Raw genomic sequence first — 21504 nt, 5'->3', positions numbered from 1 at the left:
ACCATGTTCGGCGTGAGATTGTTGGGTTGGATTTGATAGAAGTCAAGAAAGGAGCGGAAAAAGCCACTCACCGGCAGGCCGAAGCCGCGGAGGAAGAGCGACCGAAAGACGACGCGCTCACCGTCCTCCAGCGTCAGCGAGATCTCCCTCTCGGGGGAACATGCACCTTCACGTTTGCCGCGGGGGAAGCCGCCGCGTCTGGCGGAGGAACTCAAGATGGTCTTCATGGACGTTGGAGCCGTCCCAGTCGCCGTGACGCTCGCCGTGTGCCATGATCGTGGTGGCTCGGTGGAGGTGCAGCCAAGTCGTGCGATGACAAGGCTGCGGCGACGCGAGGAGGTCGAACAAAGGCGGGCTGTTGTGGCGCTCCGACGGCGTGCGGCAATACGGCGTGACGCAGCAGCGAGCAGAGGAAGAAGAAGATGGAGAGCGGGGAAGAGCGCGCGTGCGTTCTGTCGCGCCCTCCTCCCCCTTCTTATAGGCCCGCGATGGCGGAGCCCAGGAGATGAGGCGTGGGGGGACGTGAGATTAACTGCGCCCACACCCCGCATGACCCCGCGTATTCTGTGCCTTAACGGTGTGTAATTAATGCGCCCGAGAAGGGCAACCGTCTGCCTCGGCCGCAACGGATTCGCGCGCGTGCCGAAGCCCTGTAGTGGTGGGCCCGGGCCTACGGGGACGTCCCGCCATGCGCGTGGGCTGGCAGACCAGCCTGGTCTGCTGGTGATGTGTGGCAAGCGAGCAACGGGCGGCAAGCCTGCTGCCCGACCGGCCTGCTACCCGACGTTTCCTGTGATGATTCAAATTCACCAGACGACCGGCCTAGTCTCGGCCGACTCCTGGCAGACAGCATCACCCGAAGCCGGATGAAGCAAGGATACCAGATCACTCGGAGTAGGAAGCTGCTGAGGCTCCTCGATTTCAGCCGCGGCGCCGCACCAGTATCGGGGACTACTGTCGGAGGGATTGACCACGGGTAGCCTCATCGGCACCCTATAGTATTTCAAGACATCAAGGCTAGCTGCACCCCTCACACCTTCCGGATGAAAGGCTGACTCTTTGGGCCGTCTAGTCCAACGGGCCGGCTACCAGAAGACAGCAAGCCCCCAACAGGCGGCCCCGGGCAGCTGGCATCCAGCAGGCGGCCCTGCGCCTCCTCAAAGTTTGCACCCACTTACTATGAATTGCCCCAACGCAGCTACAGTACGACCTGCCACCCCCGAATCCAGGGCGGAACGTGCCATAGTGCGGGTGTACCAAGCAGACACCCCTCGCTAGGCGCGGCACTATTGCCACGCAGCCCGTGACATCACCTATGACAAAGGGGGCCATGCTCCCACGATGGGCGGTCGGTACGGCCCACAGGCGGTGGGCCCTACCTGTCCGCGAGCCACTAGAAGACGGCGAACCATAGCAGGCGGCTTCAAGGATGGCCGACTCCCAGTAGGCGGCCTTCCCTCCCCTCGGAATCTGCGCCCCATTAATCTGATGAGATTGAGCGTGGCTACAGTGAACGCCCGCCAGGCGGCGGGACTGTAGCCTTGCGCCCCCCGACAAAGCCTCTGTCATCAAGGGCAGGTCTACAGTATAAAGCAGTCAGCATGGCCCGAAGGAGGCGGGCCCACCTGTCGGCCGACTTCGCGGCAGCCGGCAAAGAAGACGGACGCCAGAGACACTAACGGCCGGGTCCTACACCCGACCGGATTACCATTGTACCCCTGGGGGTAGCCTATATAAACCCCCCAGGCTCAACCATGCAAAGGGTTCAGAATCCCAGCCAACTCACACATACGTAGATAGAGGAGATAGAGCTAGCCTTGCCCTTCTTCCTCCTCTAGCCGAAACAGCTCAAGGAGCAACCTTGTAGCTACTCTATTGAGGATAGTCATCATGCGGAGACCAGGCAGAGCAGGACTAGGGGTGTTATCTCCTCGGAGAGCCCCGAACCTGGGTATGACTCGTAGGCGTTCGATATCTCGCTCACATCCGCTTCTAGAGCCCGGCGATGTACTCCTGTCCCCATCCATGATAAGCCACCCCCTGGCATATGTCGCTAGATATCCCCGACACTAGCAACTTTACATCATTTTTGGGGACTAACATATTGACATAGTGCCGAGTGCCAGTTGCTGTTTTTTGCTTGTTTTTTACTTTGCAGAAAATCAATACCACACAAAGTCCAAATGCCACGAAACTTTTTGGAGATTTTTTTCTACCCAGAAGACATCCAGGGAGAGCAAAGGGGAGGAGGCTCGTGCGGCTCACTAGGCACCAGGGCGCGCCCAGGAGCGCCCTGGTGGGTAGTGGAGCCCATGGGAACCTTCTCAACCAACTTTTGCTTCTATAAATACTCTAAAATTCTAGAAACCCCAGGGGAGTTGATGAAAACACCTTTTCTACCATTGCAAATTCCAGAACCATGATATCCAATCTAGAGGCCTTTTCCGGCACTCTGCCAGAGGGGGCAATGATCATGGAGGTGTTGTTCATCATCCTTGTTGCCCCTCCAATGATGCGTGAGTAGTTTTCCACAGACCTATGGGTCCGTGCCTAGTACCTAGATGGCTTCTTCTCTCTTTTTGATCTTCAATACAATGTTCTCCTCGATGTTCTTGGAGATCTATTTGATTTAACTATTTTTTGCGGTGTGTTTGTTGGGATCCGATGAATTGTGGGTTTATGATCAGTTCAATCCATGAATATTAATTGAGTCTTTGCTGAACTCTTTTATGCATGATTTGTATAGCCTCGTATTTCTTCTCTGAAATTTAGGTCTGGTTTGGCCAACTAGATTGATATTCCTTGCCACGGGAAGAGGTTCTTTGTGATGGGTTGCTACATCTTGAGCTTGCGTTGGTTTTCCTTGAAGAGGAAAGGGTGATGCAGCAATAGTAGCATAAGTATTTCCCTCAGTTTTTGAGAACCAAGGTATCAATCTAGTAGGAGGCTCCTCAAAAGTCCCACGCACCTACACAAACAAACAAAGAACTCGCAACCAACGCAATAAAGGGGTTGTCAATCCCTTCACGGCCACTTGCGTAAGTGAGATCTAATAAAGATAGTATGATAAGATAATTATATTTTTGGTATTTTATAATATAGATGCAAAAAGTAAAGATGCAAATAAAAGTAGACTGGAAGCAAATATGATAAGAGATAGACCCGGGGGCCATAGGTTTCACTAGTGGCTTCTCTCAAGATAGCATAAGTATTACGGTGGGTGAACAAATTACTATCGAGCAATTGATAGAAACGCGAATAATTATGAGATTATCTAGGCATGATCATCTATATAGGCATCACGTCCGCAACAAGTAGACCGACTCCTGCCTGCATCTACTACTATTACTCCACACATCGACCGACTCCTTCCTGCATCTAGAGTATTAAGTTTATAAAGAACAGAGTAACGCATTAAGCAAGATGACATGATGTAGAGGGATAAACTCAAGCAATATGATATAAACCCCATCTTGTTATCCTCGATGGCAACAATACAATACGTGCCTTGCTTCCCCTGCTGTCACTGGGAAAGGACACCGCAAGATTGAACCCAAAGCTAAGCACTTCTCCCATGGCAAGAAAGATCAATCTAGTAGGCCAAACCAAATTGATAATTCGAAGAGGCTTGCAAAGATAACTCAATCATACATAAAAGAATTCAGAGAAGATTCAAATATTATTCATAGATAAACTTGATCATAAACCCACAATTCATCGGATCTTGACAAACACACCGCAAAAAGAGTTTACATCGAATATATCTCCACAAGAGAGGGGGAGAACATTGTATTGAGATCCAAAAAGAGAGAAGAAGCCATCTAGCTAATAACTATGGACCCGTTTGACTGTGATAAACTACTCACAACTCATCGGAGGGGCAAGGGTGTTGATGTAGAAGCCCTCCGTGGTCGATTCCCCCTCCGGCAGAGTGCCGGCGAAGGCTCCAAGATGAGATATTGCGGATACAGAAGGTTACGGCGGTGGAAATTGTGTTTTTGGCTCCCTGGATGTTTTCAGGGTACGTAGGCTTATATAGGAGGAAAAAGTACGTCGGTGGACGCCCGAGGGGCCCACGAGACAGGGGGCGCGCCCTCCTATCTCGTGGAAGCCTCGGCTGCTTCTTGACTTGCACTCCAAGTCCTATGGATCACGTTCGTTCCAAAAAATCACGTTCCCGAAGGTTTCATTCCGTTTGGACTCCGTTTGATATTCCTTTTCTTCGAAATACTAAAATAAGCAAAAAAAACAGCAATATGGGTTGGGCCTCCAGTTAGTAGGTTAGTCCCAAAAATGATATAAATGTGTAAAATAAAGCCCATAAACATCCAAAAGGGGTAATATAATAGCATGGAACAATCAAAAATTATAGATACGTTGGAGGCATATCAAGCATCCCCAAGCTTAATTCTTGCTCGTCCTCGAGTAGGTAAATGATAAAAAGAGAATTTTTGATGTGGAATGATACCTAGCATAATTCTCAATGCAATTTTCTTTATTGTGGCATGAATGTTCAGATCCAAATGATTCAAAATAAAAGTTCATATTGATAAAAGAAATAGTAACACTTCAAGCATACTAATCAAAGTAATCATGTCTTCTCAAAATAACATGGCAAAAGAAAGTTCATCCCTACAAAATCATATAGTTAGGCTATGCTTCATTTTTGTCACACAAAGATGTTCCCAACTTCTATACCCCCGATGACAAGCCAAGAAATTGTTTCATACTTAAATAATCTCAAACTTTTTCAACCTTCACGCAATACATGAGCGTGAGCCATGGATATAGCACTACGAGTGGAATAGAATATGATGATGGGGATTGTGTGGAGAAGACAAAAAAGGAGAAAGTCTCACATTGACGAGGATAATCAATGGGCTATGGAGATGCCCATCAATTGATGTCAACATGAGGAGTAGGGATTGCCATGCAACGGATGCACTAGAGCTATGGATAAATTCTCAACAAAATAAAACTAGTGGGTGTGCATCCAACTTGCTTGCTCACGAAGACCTAGGGCATTTCAGGAAGCCCATCATAGGAATATACAAGCCAAGTTCTATAATGAAAAATTCCCACTAGTATGAAAAAGACAACTTATGAGACTCACTATATGAAAAACATGGTGCTACTTTGAAGCACAATATATGAGACTCACTACATGAAGAACAAGGTGCTACTTTGAAGCACAAGTGTGGAAAAAGAGATAGTAACATTGCCCTTTCTATTTTTTTCTTTTTTTTCTTTTGGGCCTTCCTTTTTTTCTTTTGCCCTTTCTTCTTATTTTTCTTTGGGAAATGCTCTAATAATGATGATCATCACACTTCTATTGATTACAACATATGAATTACAACTCGAAACTAGAACAAGATATGACTCTATATGAATGCCTCCGGCGGTGTACCGGGATGGTGCAATGAATCAAGAGTGACATGTATGAAAAATAATGCATGGTGGCTTTGCCACAAATACGATGTCAACTACATGATCATGCAGTGGCTATATGACAAAAGTAAAGTATGTCATGATGATGATGAACGGAACAGTGGAAATTTGCATGGCAATATATCTCGGAATGGCTATGGAAATGCCATAATAGGTAGGTATGGTGGCTGTTTTGAGGAAGATATAAGGAGGTCTATGTGTGATAGAGCGTATCGTATCACGGGGTTTGGATGCACCGGCGAAGTTTGCACCAACTCTCAAGGTGAGAAAGGGCAATGCACGGTACCGAAGAGGCTAGCAATGGCAGAAAGGAAAAAGTGCGTATAATCCATGGACTCAACATTAGTCAAAAGAACGCATATACTTATTGCAAAAATTTAGAAGTCATCAAAAATAAAGTACTACGCGCATGCTCCTAGGGGGATAGATTGGTAGGAAAAGGCCATCGCTCGTCCCCGACCGCCACTCATAAGGATGCACAAGCCAGGTACACTTCATGTTTCAAATTTGTTACACAACTTTAACCATACGTGCATGCTACGGGACTTGCAAACTTCAACACAAGCATTATTTCAATTCATAATCACCCAACTAGCATGACTTTAATATCACTACCTCCATGTCTCAAAACAATTATCAAGTATCAAATTGATCATAGCATCCAATTCACTTCCTATGATAGTTTTTATTATACCCAACTTGGATGCCTACCATTCTAGGACCAATTTTATAACCATAGCAAATACCATGTTGTTCTAAAAGACTCTCAAAAAGATATAAGTGAAGCATGAGAGACTAGCAATTTCTTCAAAATTAAGTCACCACCGTGCTCTAAAAGATATAAGTGAAGCACTAGAGCAAAAACTATCAAGCTCAAAAGATATAAGTGAAGCACATAGAGTATTCTAGCAAATTCTAATCAAATAGGCTTCTCCCAAAAGGTGTGTACGGCAAAGATGATCGTGGTAAACTAAAAAGCAAAGACTATTATAATACACGACGCTCCAAGCAAAACACATATCATGTGGTGAATAAAAATATAGCTCCAAGTAAAGTTACCAATGAACGAAGACGAAAGAGGGGATGCCTTCCCGGGGCATCCCCAAGCTTAGGATTTTGGCTATTCTTGAATATCTTTGGTGCCTTGGGCATCCCCAAGCTTAGGCTCTTGCCACTCCTTATTTCATAGTCCATAAAAGCTTTACCCAAAACTTGAAAACTTCACAGCACAAAACTCAATAGGAAATCTTATAAGCTTAGTTAGTGAAAGAAAACAAAACCACCACATAAGTTACTGTAATGAACTCATTCTTTATTTATTTTGGTGTTAAACCTACTGTAATCCAACTTCTCTATGGTTTATAAACTATTTTACTAGCCATAGATGCATTGAAATAAGCAAACAACACACGAAAAACAGAATCTGTCAAAAACAGAACAGTCTGTAGCAATATGTAACTAACGCAAACTTATGGAACTCTAAAGATCCTACAAAAATAGGAAGTCCTGGAAAATTTGTCTATCGATCATAAGCAAAAAGAATCAATGCAAAAGCACGTTTCTGTGATTTAACAAAACTAAATTCGTGCGCGCAAAGTTTCTGTTTTTCAGCAGAATCAAATCAACTATCATCATAGGCTATCCTATAGGTTCTACTTGGCACAAACACTAATTAAAAAATAAAAACACATCTAAACAGAAGGTAGATGCAAGACTTATTACTAAACTGGAACAAAAACAAAAAAACACATAGAAAATTGGGTTGCCTCCGAACTAGCGCTATCGTTTAACGCCCCTAGCTAGGCATAAAAGCGAAGATAGATCTAACGAGTGCCATCTTTGGCACTAAATTCATAAGTAGGTAATTTGACTTTATTTCTTGGAAAGTGTTCCATGCCTTTATTTAATGGAAATTGGAATCTAATATTCCCTTCCTTCATATCAATAATCGCACCAATCGTTCTAAGGAAAGGTCTACCAAGAATAATAGGGCAAGAAAGATTGCAATCTATATCAAGAACGATAAAATCCACGGACACCAAATTTCTATTTGCAACAATGAGAAAATCATTGATTCTTCTCATTGGCTTTTTAATGGTGGAATCCGCAAGGTGCAAATTTAAAGAGCAATAATCAAGATCATGGAAACCTAGAATATCACATAAAGTTTTCGGAATCGTGGAAACACTAGCACCCAAATCACACAAAGCAAAACACTCATGATCTTTAATTCTAATCTTTATAGTAGGTTCCCACTCATCATTAAGTTTTCTAGGTATAGAAACTTCCAAATTAAGTTTTTATCATAATATTGCATCAAGGCATCAACAATATGTTTGGTGAAATCTTTATTTTGACTATAAGCATGAGGAGAATTAACAACGGATTGCAACAAGGAAATACAACCTTCTAAAGAACAATTATCATAATCAAAATCCTTGAAATCCGAGATAGTGGGTTCAATACTATTTAAAGTTGTGACCTCTCCAATCCCACTTTTACCAAATTTAGCATCAAGATCTAAAAACTCCGAATTTTTGGGACGCCTTCTAGGTAAAGTTGACTCATCATCAGTCCCATAATTATCAAGATTCATATTGCAAAACATAGATCTAATAGGAGACGCATCAATAACTTTAAGATCCTCATCATTATTTTCATGGAAACTAGAAGAACATGCCTTTACAAAGCAATCTTTCTTAGCACGCAATCTAGCGGTTCTTTCTTTGCACTCATCAATGGAAATTCTCATTGCTTAGAGAGACTCATTGATATCATGCTTAGGAGAAGAAGATCTAAGTTTAAGAGAATCAACATCAAGCGAAAGTCTATCAACATTCCTAGCCAAATCATCAACTTTGAGAAAATTTTCTTCAAGCAAAGCATTAAATTTTTTTTGAGAGATCATAAATTCTTTCACCCTATTCTCAAAATCAGAGGGCATCTTATTAAAATTACCATAAGCATTATTGTAGGAATTTCCATAATTATTAGAGGAATTACTAGGGAACGGTCTAGCATTAAAGTTTCCTCTATAAGCATTGTTTCCAAAACTATTCATACCAACAAAATTCACATCCATAGATTCATTATTATTCTCAATCAAAGTAGACAAAGGCATATCATTGGGATCAAGAGGAGTATTTTTACTAGCAAATAATTTCATAAGTTCATCCATTTTCCACTCAAAACATTGATTTCTTCTATAGCATGCACTTTTTTACTAGAAGATCTTTCGGTGTGCCATTGAGAATAATTAGCCATAATATTATCAAGAAGTTTTGTAGCATCTCCTGACGTGATTTCCATAAAAGTGCCTCCCACGGCCGAATCTAAAAGATTTCTAGAAGCAAAGTTCAAACCGCCATAAAATTTTTGTATGATCATCCATAAATTCAAACCATGAGTAGGGCAATTGTGAAGCATCAATTTCATTCTTTCCCAAGATTGGGCAACATGCTCATGATCAAGTTGTTTAAAATTCATGATATCGTTCCTAAGAGTAATAATCTTAGCGGGAGGAAAATACTTAGAGATAAAAGCATCTTTGCACTTGTTCCAAGAATCAATACTATTTTTAGGCAAAGACGAAAACCAAACTTTAGCACGATCTCTAAGTGAAAACGGAAATAACTTCAATTTGACAATATTGTTATCCATATCTTTCTTCTTTTGCATATCACACAAATCAACAAAGTTGCCTAGATGAGTAGCGGCATCTTCACTAGGAAGGCCGGCGAATTGATCTTTCATAACAAGATTCAGCAAAGCAGTATTGATTTCACAAGACTCAACATCATTAAGAGGAGCAATCGGAGTACTAAGGAAATCATTATTATTGGTATTCGAGAAATCACACAATTTGGTATTATCTTGCGCCATGGCAACAAGTAATCCAACACACAAGCAAACAGAAAAAGGCAAGCGAAAAAGAGAGAGGAGAAGATTGGGAAAGAGAGGGCGAATAAAACGGCAAGGGTGAAGTGGGGGAGAGGAAAACGAGAGGCAAATGGCAAATAATGTAAATGCGAGGGAGATGGGTTTGTGATGGGTAGTTGGTATGTCTTGACTTGAGCGAAGACCTCCCCGGCAACGGCGCAAGAAATCCTTCTTGCTATGTCTTGAGCTTGTGTTGGTTTTCCTTCAAGAGGAAAGGGTGATGCAGCAATAGTAGCGTAAGTATTTCCCTCAGTTTTTGAGAACCAAGGTATCAATCCAGTAGGGGGCTCCTCAAAAGTCCCACGCACCTACACAAACAAACAAAGAGCACGCAACCAACGAAATAAAGGGGTTGTCAATCCCTTCACGGCCACTTGCGAAAGTGAGATCTAATAAAGATAGTATGATAAGATAAATATATTTTTGGTATTTTATAATATAGATGCAAAAAGTAAAGATGCAAATAAAAGTAGATTGGAAGCAATTATGATAAGAGATAGACCCGAGGGCCATAGGTTTCACTAGTGGCTTCTCTCAAGATAGCATAAGTATTACGGTGGGTGAACAAATTACTGTCGAGCAATTGATAGAAAAGCGAATAATTATGAGATTATCTAGGCATGATCATGTATATAGGCATCACGTCCGCAACAAGTAGACCGACTCCTGCCTGCATCTACTACTATTACTCCACACATCGACCGACTCCTGCCTGCATCTAGAGTATTAAGTTCATAAAGAACAGAGTAACGCATTAAGCAAGATGACATGATGTAGAGGGATAAACTCAAGCAATATGATATAAACCCCATCTTGTTATCCTCGATGGCAACAATACAATACGTGCCTTGGTGCCCCTGCTGTCACTGGGAAAGGACACCGCAAGATTGAACCCAAAGCTAAGCACTTCTCCCATGGCAAGAAAGATCAATCTAGTAGGCCAAACCAAACTGATAATTCGAAGAGACTTGCAAAGATAACTCAATCATACATAAAAGAATTCAGAGAAGATTCAAATATTATTCATAGATAAACTTGATCATAAACCCACAATTCATCGGATCTCGACAAACACACCGCAAAAAGAGTTTACATCGAATAGATCTCCACAAGAGAGGGGGAGAACATTGCATTGAGATCCAAAAAGAGAGAAGAAGTCATCTAGCTAATAACTATGGACCCGTAGGTCTGTGGTAAACTACTCACAACTCATCGGAGGGGCAAGGGTGTTGATGTAGAAGCCCTCCGTGGTCGATTCCCCCTCCGGCAGAGTGCCGGCGAAGGCTCCAAGATGAGATCTCGCGGATACAGAAGGTTACGGCGGTGGAAATTGTGTTTTTTTGGCTCCCTGGATGTTTTCGGTGTACGTAGGCTTATATAGGAGGAAGAAGTACGTCGGTGGATGCCCGAGGGACCCACGAGATAGGGGGCGCGCCCTATAGGGGGGCGCCCTCCTATCTCGTGGAAGCCTCGGCTGCTTCTTGACTTGCACTCCAAGTCCTCTCGATCACGTTCGTTCCAAAAATCACGCTCCCGAAGGTTTCATTCCGTTTGGACTCCGTTTGATATTCCTTTTCTTCGAAATACTGAAATAGGCAAAAAAAACAGCAATACGGGCTGGGCCTCCGGTTAGTAGGTTAGTCCCAAAAATGATATAAATGTGTAAAATAAAGCCCATAAACATCCAAAAGGGGTAATATAATAGCATGGAACAATAAAAAATTATAGATATGTTGGAGACGTATCATGGGTCCGATCTTGCGGTGCTCAATCTCAGTGACAGAAAGAGACATGACACGCATGTATCATTGCTATTAAGGGTAACAAGATGGGTTTATTCATACATGAGTTTATCTTATCTACATCATGCCATCATTCTTATTGCATTACTCCGTTTTCCCATGAACTTAATACACCAGATGCATGATGGATAGCGGTCGATGTGTGGAGTAATAGTAGTAGATGCAGGCAGGAGTCGGTCTACTAATCTTGGACGTGATGACTATATACATCATCATTGCCTTGGATATCGTCATGATTATTCGCTTTTCTATCAATTGTCCAACAGTAATTTGTTTACTCACCGTATGCTATTTTCTTGAGAGAAGCCTCTAGTGAAAACTACGACCCCCCGAGTCTATTTACTATCATATTAAAACCAAAAATACCTTGCTGTATTTTTTCTTTATTTTTTGTGTGCTTTTGGTAGATCTATTTGTCAAATCTCATACAATTTAATCTATCTCAATACCGTTGAGGGATTGACAACCCCTCTTATGCATTGGGTTGCAAGTTTGTGTTGTTTGTGTGTAGGTGTTGTTTACATAGTGTTGCTTGGTTCTCCTACTGGATTGATAACCTTGGTTTCATAACTAAGGGAAATACTTACCGTTGCTATGTTGCATCATCCCTTCCTCTTCGGGGAAATACCCAACGCAGATACAAGCAACCAGGAAATAATTTTTGGCACCGTTGCCGGGGAGACACCATCAACATCTATCAAGTACCCAATCACAAATCTCATCTCCTTGAAATTACTTTATTTGCCATTTGCCACTCATTTTCATCTCCCCCACTTCTAAAACGTTTTCAGTAAAACACAAAAATATTTTCCTTCTTTTTGCCCTTTTCTTGCTTGATGTTTTGTTTGCTTGTGATCTTGTTTGCGTAGTCACGATGTCTCAAGAAAATACCAAATTGTGTCATTTTTCCAATACTAATAATAATGATTTTATTAGTACTCATATTGCTCCTTCTGCCGCTAGTGTGGAGTTTTATGATATTAATGCCGCTTTGTTGAATCTTATTATGAAAGAGCAATTTTCTAGTAGTCCTAATGAGGATGTCGCGTCCTATCTAAACACTTCCGTAGAATTGTCTGATATGCAAAATAAAAAGATGTGGACAATGATATTGTGAGATTGAAGTTATTTCCTTTCTCTTTGAGGGATCATGCAAAATTTTGGTTTTCATCTTTGCCTCGCAAGAGTATTGATTCAGGGGACAAATACAAAGATGCTTTTATCACTAAGTATTTTCCTCCCGCGAAAATTATTTCCGTTAGAAATCAAATCATGAATTTTAATCAACTTGAGCATGAACATGTTGCACAATATTGGGAAAGAATGAAATTAATGTTAAGAAGTTGTCCTACTCATGGTTTAAATCTATGGATGATCATACAAAAACTTTATGCGGGATTGAATTTTGTTTCTAGAAATCCTTTAGATTCCGCCAGGGGTGGTACTTTTATGGATATTACTTTGGGTGAAGCTACTAAATTACTTGATAATATCATGGCAAATTATTTACAATGGCATATTGAAGAGCACCTACTAGTAAAAAGGTCAATTCTGTTGAAGAAATTAGTACTTTAAGTGAGAAAGTTGACACTCTTATGAAATTGGTTGCTAGTAAAAATGCTCATATTAATCTTAATGATGTGCCTTTGTATACTTTGATTGAGCAAAATAGTGATCTGTAGATGTGAATTTTGTCTCACGAAATAATTTTGATAACAATGCTTATAGAGGTAATTTTAATCCTAGGCCTTTTCGTGGAAGTTCCTCTAATAATTATGGCAATTCCAATGGTAATTCTTATAATAATAATAATAGGTGCCCTCTAATCTTGAGAGTAATATTAAATAATTTATCAATGCTCAAAAAGTTTTTAACACAACGAGAGAAGAAAAATTGAGTAAGATGATATGTCTAGAAGCATTGATAGAATTTCACATGGTGTGGAAAATATCAAGATTAAAATCTTTCCACCCAAAGTTGATATTAATGAATCAATCAAAGCTTTATATGTTTATATATATGAAAGCAAGAAAAGAACCGCTATGCTTAGAGCTAAAAGAGAATTTTTAGAAAGAGCATTTTTCCCGATTGCTTTCATAGTAACGATGAAGATGTTAAGATGATTGGTGTTTCTTCTATTGATTCCTTGTTTAGTAATATTAAACTCGATGATAAAGGAACGAAAGAAGAGTCAACTTTATCTAGAAGGCATCCCCATAGTTCGAAGGGTGAAAATCTTGTTGAAAAAATTGATTAAATTGGGTTTGGAGAGGTCAAAACTTTAACTAGTGATGTGCCCACTCTCTTGGATTACAAAGACTTTAATTATGATAGTTGCTCTTTGATTGAATGCATTTCTTTGCTGCAATCCATGCTAAATTGACCCAATGCATATGAACAAAATAAGGCTTTTACTAAACATATTGTAGAAGCGATAATGAAAGCCTTAGAAGAAAAGTTGGAATTAGAGATTTCAGTTCCTAAAAAATTATATGATGAATGGGAACCCGCCATTAAAGTCAAGATCAAAAAATATGAGTTCAATGCTTTATGTGATTTGGGGGCTAGTGTTTCCACAATTCCGAAATCTCTATGTCATGTGCTAGGTTTTACCAATTTGGAAGAGTGTTCTCTTTTTTGAATGCTTTTTTTTTTGAATGCTAGAAGAGTGTTCTCTTAATTTGCACTTGGCGGATTCTACTATTAAAAAACCTTTGGGAAGAATTAATGATGTTCTTATTCTTGCAAATAGGAATTATGTTGTTGGGGAATGTAGTAATTTTAAAAAAATTCCTACACACACGCAAGATCATGGTGATGCATAGCAACGAGAGGGGAGAGTGTTGTCTACGTACCCTCGTAGACCGAAGCGGAAGCGTTGATGCAACGTAGAGGAAGAACTGATCCAAGCACCGTTACTCTGGCACCTCCGAGTTCTTGACACACGTACAGCTCGATGACGCACCCCGATCTCCGATCCAGCAGAGGCGCGGGGAGGAGTTCCGTCAGCACGACGGCGTGGTGACGATCTTGATGTTCTACTGTCGCAGGGCTTCACCTAAGCACCGCTACAATATGACTGAGGTGTAATCTCGTGGAGGGGGGCACCGCACACGGCTAAGAAATGATCTCAATGATCAACTTGTGTGTCTATAGGGTGCCCCCCGCCCTCGTATATAAAGGAGGGAGGGAGGAGGAGGCCAGCCCAAGGGGGAGGCGCGCCCTAGGGGGGCAAACCTACTCCAAGTAGGTTTGGCCCCCCTTTCCTATTAGGAGTAGGAGAAGGAAGGAAGAGGGGGGAGGAGAGAAGGAAAGGGGGGGCTGGCCCCCCTCCCAATTTGGATTGGGCTTGGGGGGGGGGGGCGTGCCCCCTCCCTTGCTCCTTCTCTCTCCCTTCCACTAAGGCCCAATAAGGCCCATATACTTACTGGGGGGTTCCGCTAACCTCCCGGAACTCCGGTATAATCCCAATCTCATCCGGAACCTTTCCGGTATCCAAATATATCCGTCCAATATATCAATATTTATGTCTCGACCATTTCGAGACTCCTCGTCACGTCCGTGATCACATCCGGGACTCCGAACAACCTTCGGTACATCAAAATACATAAACTCACAATATAACTGTCATCGAAACCTTAAGCGTGCGGACCCTACGGTTCGAGAACAATGTAGACATGACCGAGACACGTCTCCGGTCAATAACCAATAGCGGGACCTGGATGCCCATATTGGTTCCTACATATTCTACGAAGATCTTTATCGGTCAAACCGCATAACTACATACGTTGTTCCCTTTGTCATCGGTATGTTACTTGCCCGAGATTCGATCGTCGGTATCCAATACCTAGTTCAATCTCGTTACCGGCAAGTCTCTTTACTCATTCTGTAATACATCATCTCGCAACTAACTCATTAGCTGAAATGCTTGCAAGGCTTACGTGATGTGTATTACCGAGAGGGCCCAGAGATACCTCTCCGACATTCGGAGTGACAAATCCTAATCTCGAAATACGCCAACTCAACAAGTACCTTTGGAGACACCTGTAGAGCACCTTTATAATCACCCAGTTACGTTGTGATGTTTGGTAGCACACAAAGTGTTCCTCCGGTAAATGGGAGTTGCATAATCTCATAGTCACAGGAACATGTATAAGTCATGAAGGAAGCAATAGCAACATACTAAAACGATCGGGTGCTAAGCTAACGGAATGGGTCATGTCAATCAGATCATTCAACTAATGATGTGACCTTGTTAATCAAATAACAACTCCTTGTTCATGGTTAGGAAACATAACCATCTTTGATTAACAAGCTAGTCAAGTAGAGGCATACTAGTGACACTCTGTTTGTCTATATATTCACACATGTATTATGTTTCCGGTTAATACAATTCTAGCATGAATAAGAAACATTTATCATGATATAAGGAAATAAATAATAACTTTATTATTGCCTCTAGGGCATATTTCCTTCAGTCTCCCACTTGCACTAGAGTCAATAATCTAGATTACACAGTAATGATTCTAACACCCATGGAGTCTTGGTGTTGATCATGTTTTGCTCGTGGAAGAGGCTTAGTCAACGGGTCTGCAACATTCAGATCCGTATGTATCTTGCAAATCTCTATGTCTCCCACCTAGACTAGATCCCGGATGGAATTTAAGCATCTCTTGATGTGCTTGGTTCTCTTGTGAAATCTGGATTCCTTCGCTAAGGCAATCGCTCCAGTATTGTCACAAAAAAATTTCATTGGACCCGATGCACTAGGTATGACACCTAGATCGGATATGAACTCCTTCATCCAGACTCCTTCATTGGCTGCTTCCGAAGAAGCTATGTATTCCGCTTCACACGTAGATCCCGCCACGACTCTTTGCTTTGAACTGCACCAACTGACAGCTCCACCGTTTAATGTAAACACGTATCTGGTTTGTGATTTAGAATCGTCCGGATCAGTGTCAAAGCTTGCATCAACGTAACCATTTACGATGAGCTCTTTGTCACCTCCATATACGAGAAACATATCCTTAGTCCTTTTTAGGTATTTCAGGATGTTCTTGACCGCTGTCCAGTGATCCACTCCTGGATTACTTTGGTACCTCCCTGCTAGACTTATAGCAAGGCACACATCAGGTCTGGTACACAGCATTGCATATATGATAGAGCCTATGGCTGAAGCATAGGGAACATTTTTCATTTTCTCTCTATCTTCTGCAGTGGTCGGGCTTTGAGTCTTACTCAACTTCACACCTTGCAGTACAGGCAAGAACCCTTTCTTTGCTTGATCCATTTTGAACTTCTTCAAAACTTTGTCAAGTTATGTGCTTTGTGAAAGTCCAATTAAGCGTTTTGATCTATCTCTATAGATCTTAATGCCCAATATGTAAGCAGCTTCACCGAGGTCTTTCATTGAAAAACTTTTATTCAAGTATCCCTTTATGCTATCCAGAAATTCTATATCATTTCCAATCAATAATATGTCATCCACATATAATATTAGAAATGCTACAGAGCTCCCACTCACTTTCTTGTAAATACAGGCTTCTCCAAAAGTCTGTATAAACCCAAATGCTTTGATTACACTATCAAAACGTTTATTCCAACTCCGAGAAGCTTGCACCAGTCCATAAATGGATCGCTGGAGCTTGCACACTTTGTTAGCTCCCTTTGGATCGATAAAACCTTCTGGTTGCATCATATACAACTCTTCTTCCAGAAATCCATTCAGGAATGCAGTTTTTACATCCATTTGCCAAATTTCATAATCATAAAATGCGGCAATTGCTAACATGATTTGGACAGACTTAAGCATCGCTACGGGTGAGAAGGTCTCATCGTAGTCAACCCCTTGAACTTGTCGAAAACCTTTTGCAACAAGTCGAGCTTTGTAGACAGTAACATTACCGTCAGCGTCAGTCTTCTTCTTGAAGATCCATTTATTCTCAATTGCTTGCCGACCATCGGGCAAGTCAACCAAAGTCCATACTTTGTTCTCATACATGGATCCCATCTTAGATTTCATGGCTTCAAGCCATTTTGCGGAATCTGGGCTCACCATCGCTTCTTCATAGTTCGTAGGTTCAACATGATCTAGTAGCATGACTTCCAGAATAGTATTACCGTACCACTCTGGTGCGGATCTTACTCTGTTCGACCTACGAGGTTCTGTATTAACTTGATCTGAAGTTCTATGATCATCATCATCATCTTCCTCACTAGTTGGTTTTGACGTCACAGAAACCGGTTCCTGTGATGTATTACTTTCCAACAAGGGAGTAGGTACAGTTACCTCATCAAGTTCTACTTTCCTCCCACTCACTTCTTTCGAGAGAAACTCCTTCTCTAGAAAGGATCCATTCTTAGCAACGAATGTCTTGCCTTCGGATCTGTGATAGAAGGTGTACCCAACTGTCTCCTTTGGGTATCCTATGAAGACACATTTCTCCGATTTGGGTTCGAGCTTATCAGGTTGAAGTTTTTTCACATAAGCATCGCATCCCCAAACTTTAAGAAACGACAACTTTGGTTTCTTGCCAAACCATAGTTCATAAGGTGTCGTCTCAACGGATTTCGACGGTGACCTATTTAACGTGAATGTGGCCGTCTCTAAAGCATAACCCCAAAATGATAGCGGTAAATCTGTAAGAGACATCATAGATCGCACCATATCAAGTAAAGTACGATTACGACGTTCGGACACACCATTACGTTGTGGTGTTCCGGGTGGCGTGAGTTGCGAAACTATTCCACATTGTTTTAAGTGTAGACCAAACTCGTAACTCAAATATTCTCCTCCACGATCAGATCGTAGAAACTTTATTTTCTTGTTACGATGATTTTCAACTTCACTCTGAAATTCTTTGAACTTTTCAAATGTTTCAGACTTATGCTTTATTAAGTAGATATACCCATATCTTCTTAAATCATCTGTGAAGGTGAGAAAATAACGATATCCGCCACGAGCCTCAATATTCATCGGACCACATACATCTGTATGTATGATTTCCAACAAATCTGTTGCTTTCTCCATAGTACCGGAGAACGGCGTTTTAGTCATCTTGCCCATGAGGCACGGTTCGCAAGTACCAAGTGATTCATAATCAAGTGGTTCCAAAAGACCATCAGTATGGAGTTTCTTCATGCGCTTTACACCGATATGACCTAAACGGCAGTGCCACAAATAAGTTGCACTATCATTATCAACTCTGCATCTTTTGGCTTCAACACTATGAATATGTGTATCACTACTATCGAGATTCATCAAAAATAGACCACTCTTCAAGGGTGCATGACCATAAAAGATATTACTCATATAAATAGAACAACCATTATTCTCTGATTTAAATGAATAACCGTCTCGCATCAAACAAGATCCAGATATAATGTTCATGCTCAACGCTGGCACCAAATAACAATTATTTAGGTCTAATACTAATCTCGAAGGTAGATGTAGAGGTAGTGTGCCGACCGCGATCACATCGACTTTGGAACCATTTCCCACGCGCATCATCACCTCGTCCTTTGCCAGTGTTCGCTTAATCCGTAGTCCCTGTTTCGAGTTGCAAATATTAGCAACAGAACTAGTATCAAATACCCAGGTGCTACTGCGAGCTCTAGTAAGGTACACATAAATAACATGTATATCACATATACCTTTGTTCACCTTGCCATCCTTCTTATCCGCCAAATACTTGGGGCAGTTCCGCTTCCAGTGACCAGTCTGCTTGCAGTAGAAGCACTCAGTTTCAGGCTTAGGTCCAGACTTGGGTTTCTTCTCTTGAGCAGCAACTTGTTTGTTGTTCTTCTTGAAGTTCCCCTTCTTCTTCCCTTTGCCCTTTTTCTTGAAACTAGTGGTCTTGTTAACCATCAACACTTGATCCTCCTTCTTGATTTCTACCTCCGCAGCCTTTAGCATTGCGAAGAGCTCGGGAATCGTCTTATCCATCCCTTGCATATTATAGTTCATCACGAAGCTCTTGTAGCTTGGTGGAAGTGATTGGAGAATTCTTTCAATGACGCTATCATCCGGAAGAGTAACTCCCAGTTGAATCAAGTGATTACAATACCCAGACATCTTGAGTATGTGCTCACTGACAGAACTATTCTCCTCGATCTTGCATCTATAGAACTTATTGGAGACTTCATATCTCTCAATCCGGGCATTCTTCTGGAATATTAACTTCAACTCCTGGAACATCTCATATGCTCCATGACGTTCAAAACGTCGTTGAAGTCCCGGTTCTAAGCCGTAAAGCATGGCACATTGAACTATCGAGTAGTCATCAGCTTTGCTCTGCCAGACGTTCTTAACGTCGTCAGTTGCATCAGCAGCAGGCCTGGCACCCAGCGGTGCTTCCAGGACGTAATTTTTCTATGCAGAAATGAGGATAATCCTCAAGTTACGGACCCAGTCCGCGTAGTTGCTACCATCATCTTTCAACTTAGCTTTCTCAAGGAACGCATTAAAATTCAACGGAACAACAGCACGGGCCATCTATCTACAATCAACATAGACAAGCAAGATACTATCAGGTACTAAGTTCATGATAAATTTAAGTTCAATTAATCATATTACTTAAGAACTCCCACTTAGACAGACATCTCTCTAGTCATCTAAGTGATCACGTGATCCAAATCAACTAAACCATAACCGATCATCACGTGAGATGGAGTAGTTTTCAATGGTGAACATCTTATGTTGATCATATCTACTATATGATTCACGCTCAACCTTTCGGTCTCCGTGTTCCGAGGCCATATCTGCATATGCTAGGCTCGTCAAGTTTAACCTGAGTATTCTGCGTGTGCAAAACTGGCTTGCACCCGTTGTAGATGGACGTAGAGCTTATCACACCCGATCATCACGTGGTGTCTGGGCACGATGAACTTTGGCAACGGTGCATACTCAGGGAGAACACTTCTTGATAATTTTTAGTGAGAGATCATCTTAAAATGCTACCGTCAATCAAAGCAAGATAAGATGCATAAAGGATAAACATCACATGCAATCAATATAAGTGATATGATATGGCCATCATCATCTTGTGCTTGTGATCTCCATCTCCGAAGCACCATCATGATCACCATCGTCACCGGTGCGACACCTTGATCTCCATCGTAGCATCGTTGTCGTTTACGCCACCTATTGCTTCTACGACTATCGCTACCGCTTAGTGATAAAGTAAAGCAATTACAGGGCATTTGCATTTCATACAATAAAGCGACAACCATATGGCTCCTGCCAGTTGCCGATAACTTCGGTTACAAAACATGATCATCTCATACAATAAAATATAGCATCATGTCTTGGCCATATCACATCACAACATGCCCTGCAAAAACAAGTTAGACGTCCTCTACTTTGTTGTTGCAAGTTTTACGTGGCTGCTACGGGCTTAAGTAAGAACCAATCTCACCTACGCATCAAAACCACAACGATAGTTTGTCAAGTTGATGCTGTTTTAACCTTCGCAAGGACCGGGCGTAGCCATACTCGGTTCAACTAAAGTTGGAGAAACTGACACCCGCTAGTCACCTGTGTGCAAAGCACGGCGGTAAAACCAGTCTCGCGTAAGCGTACGCGTAATGTCGGTCCGGGCCGCTTCATCCAACAATACCGCCGAACCAAAGTATGACATGCTGGTAAGCAGTATGACTTATATTGCCCACAACTCACTTGTGTTCTACTCATGCATATAACATCAAACCATAAAAACCTAGGCTCGGATGCCACTATTGGGGAACGTAGTAATTTCAAAAAATTTCCTACGCACACGCAAGATCATGGTGATGCATAGCAACGAGAGGGGAGAGTGTTGTCTACGTACCCTCATAGACCGAAGCGAAAGCGTTGATGCAACGTAGAGGAAGTAGTCGTACGTCCTCCCGGTCCAACCGATCCAAGCACCGTTACTCCGGCACCTCCGAGTTCTTGACACACGTACAGCTCGATGAAACACCCCGATCTCCGATCCAGCAGAGGCGCGGGGAGGAGTTCCTTCAGCACGACGGCGTGGTGACGATCTTGATGTTCTACTGTCGCAGGGCTTCGCCTAAGCACCGCTACAATATGACCGAGGTGTAATCTCGTGGAGGGGGGCACCGCACACGGCTAAGGAACGATCTCAATGATCAACTTGTGTGTCTATGGGGTGCCCCCCACCCCCATATATAAAGGAGGGAGGGAGGAGGAGGCCGGCCCAAGGGGGAGGCGCGCCCTAGGGGGGGCAAACCTACTCCAAGTAGGTTTGGCCCCCCTTTCCTATTAGGAGTAGGAGAATGAAGGAAGAGGGGGGAGGAGAGAAGGAAAGGG

The sequence above is a fragment of the Triticum aestivum genome, chromosome 5B (genome assembly GCF_018294505.1).
Source record: "Triticum aestivum cultivar Chinese Spring chromosome 5B, IWGSC CS RefSeq v2.1, whole genome shotgun sequence".
Lineage (NCBI taxonomy): Eukaryota > Viridiplantae > Streptophyta > Magnoliopsida > Poales > Poaceae > Triticum > Triticum aestivum.
The sequence above is the reverse complement of the archived record's forward strand: the minus strand, read 5'-3'. Positions refer to the sequence as shown.